Here is a 2811-nt window from a genome sequence, read left to right as displayed (position 1 = left end):
TCCTTTTTGTTCTGGCTTTTGTTTGTATGCTGATAATATATTTTCTGTAAAGGGACAAGGAGCAGACTGACCTGGAAAAGGAAGTCTTTTTTATGTAGAACTGTCTTTGATCACTCACAAGACTTGTGCTCTGATCTAAGCTCATTGACATCAGTGGAAGAAAGACTGCTATTGACTTGGAGGAGATGGTTGGCTCCTGTCCACACAAAGTCCATATATGCAAAAGCAGTTGAAAAAAGATAAAACATATTGAAAGTCAGAGTTACAGAAAAGATACTTTCCTTTGCACAAGGTTAGATTTATAACACACGTTTAATATTTTTTTCTTAGTCCCTGACATAGGAAACTCCAATATTACATTAATTGCTGATGTTTAGCTGCAGATAAACCTTGGATACAGAAAAGGGAAAAGCTTGGTGGATACTTTCCACAGCATGAAAATGGAAGGCCTCCTCCATAGACTCTCCCAGGACACTGAAGAAATCAGAAAAGGGACAATAAGGCTCCAGGGAAACCACCCCCCCCCACCCCCCATGCTGCATTTCCCACAGGAAGAGCCATTCCAGAGGGGGAACTCGGCACTATAGTAATGGACACGATCATCAAAGAAGTGGATAATTGCAGAGTCTATTTAAAAGATAAAGAAATTTCTAATGAGATTGTGTCTCTTGGTGACAGTTTCCAGACAAAGGTAGATCAGCACAATGAAGTCCAGAGATGAAAAGTCAGTTAATAAACACTCCTGAAAGGAATTCTCCCCAGATCACTTGGAGGAAAGAAGGCAACCTTCATTCTGACATGTATCAATACTTTCAGAAAGGTCATGGGGAGATCATGATATTTTTGTTGTATGTCATTCTGCTGGCTATTTCTTCGGTACAATTGACTCAGTAACTGAATATTTCTGAATATTTCATATTCAGAAAATTCCTCTCATTCAAGTGAAAAAAATATAATGAAACAATATTTGCCACTACCAACACAGTGTATTTCAAACAAGAGTCTCCAAGTACTGTGAACATAACATTTAGGCTTGGACCAGCCAGTGGCATCCCTTTAGTCCTGACATTCTGTCCAACGTGTTTCTAGTCAAACATCTTTTTCTCGTTTAGTTAATGCCTCCTACACAAGCACGACAGCTATGCAAGACAGGCAGCAGTTAGACAAAACTTCATTGCTGACTTGGTCTTCAGACTTTGATCTGACTTTTAGGACCCAATTCCCTTTCACATCTGACATGTTAAATGCTGACCTTGCTCTACAATTTCAGATGACAGACGTAGACTTAGATCAATAAAAACAGGCATGGGATTATGTACACCTAATGCCTCTATGAGATTTATAAAGATTTGCTCATTCAGAGTTTATTCCTTTAACATTGGACTGAAATGGTAATATTTTCATCGACATATCTAAGAGCAGAAGCAATGTTTACCAAGTGTTAGGTTTGGGGGAAGATGCCATAGAAAAGGAAAGTAAAATTATTAAAATACATTGGAAGAGCAAAATTCATCCCATGGATAGATAACTGTGTCATTGACACTACATGTATCCTTCCATGCCTCTTAAGGTAGATTTAAATCCAGAAACCAAAATTTATAACCTGTTCCTTACAAACTTGAATATTTACTGCAAGTGTATCCCATTCCACCCTGAATCACTTCTTCAGATTCTACTACAAATCAGGAGTTTCCAACTAGAGGCTTTAAATGAACTAAATTTTTCACCCCTTTCTCCTTTCACTCCTTTTATCTGTTGGGCTTGGAGGATCTGGGTAGCCTTGTCAGAGTTGCTAGGGACTGTGGCTCCAGCTGATGCTGGGTAACTGAGAAAGTTAAACAAAAAACATTGGTCTGAAGAACAAAGGTTGATGCAAGAGCCTAGGTCTCTCATGCTTTGTCATAGTCAGAAGGAGTACACAGGGGCAGAGGAAGGGAGAAATTGTGTAAAAAGCCATCTACTAAGAAAAGAATGTTTGATTTGGATCACAGGATGTGAGACTGGAGAATGTATTGCATAACTTTATGGCTTGTCCTTATTTGCAATGATTCAGTATCCGGCACTGCTCATCCCATTTCTAAAAATGGTATTGAAAAGTTACAGAGTATTCAGAGGTGATGGGAATAAGTGAGGAATGGGAGGAAAACACCTTTTCATTTTACAGTAGATAGCAAAGATAGTCTGCAGGTCGTCTTACAGGTTGTTGCACATCACTGGGACATTCACTGGGTCAAATCCCCTCTTCTGCCAGAGGCTCATCTTCTCCATGCCAGACTTAAGATCATGACGATCCCTTCTCAGTGTTATTTATCTTATAACAAGGCACACAGAGCTCCTAGTGTGGGGGACGAGATGAGGCAGGTGCCGAGCTGTGGAGGGAGAGCTACCCACAGCCATTTCTGAAGTCTCCCCTGATGGAAGAATCCTGGCAGCCTCTTTGGAGCCCTGTTACAAGATGTTTCTCTCTAGCCTAAAGGAGTCACCTCCAGGACAGCATTCTCTATCAATCAGGTTGTTTCATAATTAGCGTGCTCATTTCTCCCTACCCCTCAAAACAAGCATTATCCAAACCCACAGGTCCTCAGCCGTAGCCCAGATCAAACCATTTCTGAACCTCCCTTGTGCTGAAGTGGGAAATGGGATCCAAGACACGGCCAGTCCCTTGGCATCATCCTGCAGAGGCTGCAGCTCTAAGAGAGCCCTGCTCTCCCCACCACCCTGTTCTCCTCTCACCGTTGCTGGGGTTTTATGGTCTTTTTTTTTTTTTTTTTTTTTTTTTTTTTTTTTTTTTTTTTTTTTTTTTTTTTTTTT

This window comes from Athene cunicularia, assembly GCF_003259725.1.
Source record: "Athene cunicularia isolate RWA chromosome 3 unlocalized genomic scaffold, athCun1 chr3_part1, whole genome shotgun sequence".
Lineage (NCBI taxonomy): Eukaryota > Metazoa > Chordata > Aves > Strigiformes > Strigidae > Athene > Athene cunicularia.
The sequence above is the reverse complement of the archived record's forward strand: the minus strand, read 5'-3'. Positions refer to the sequence as shown.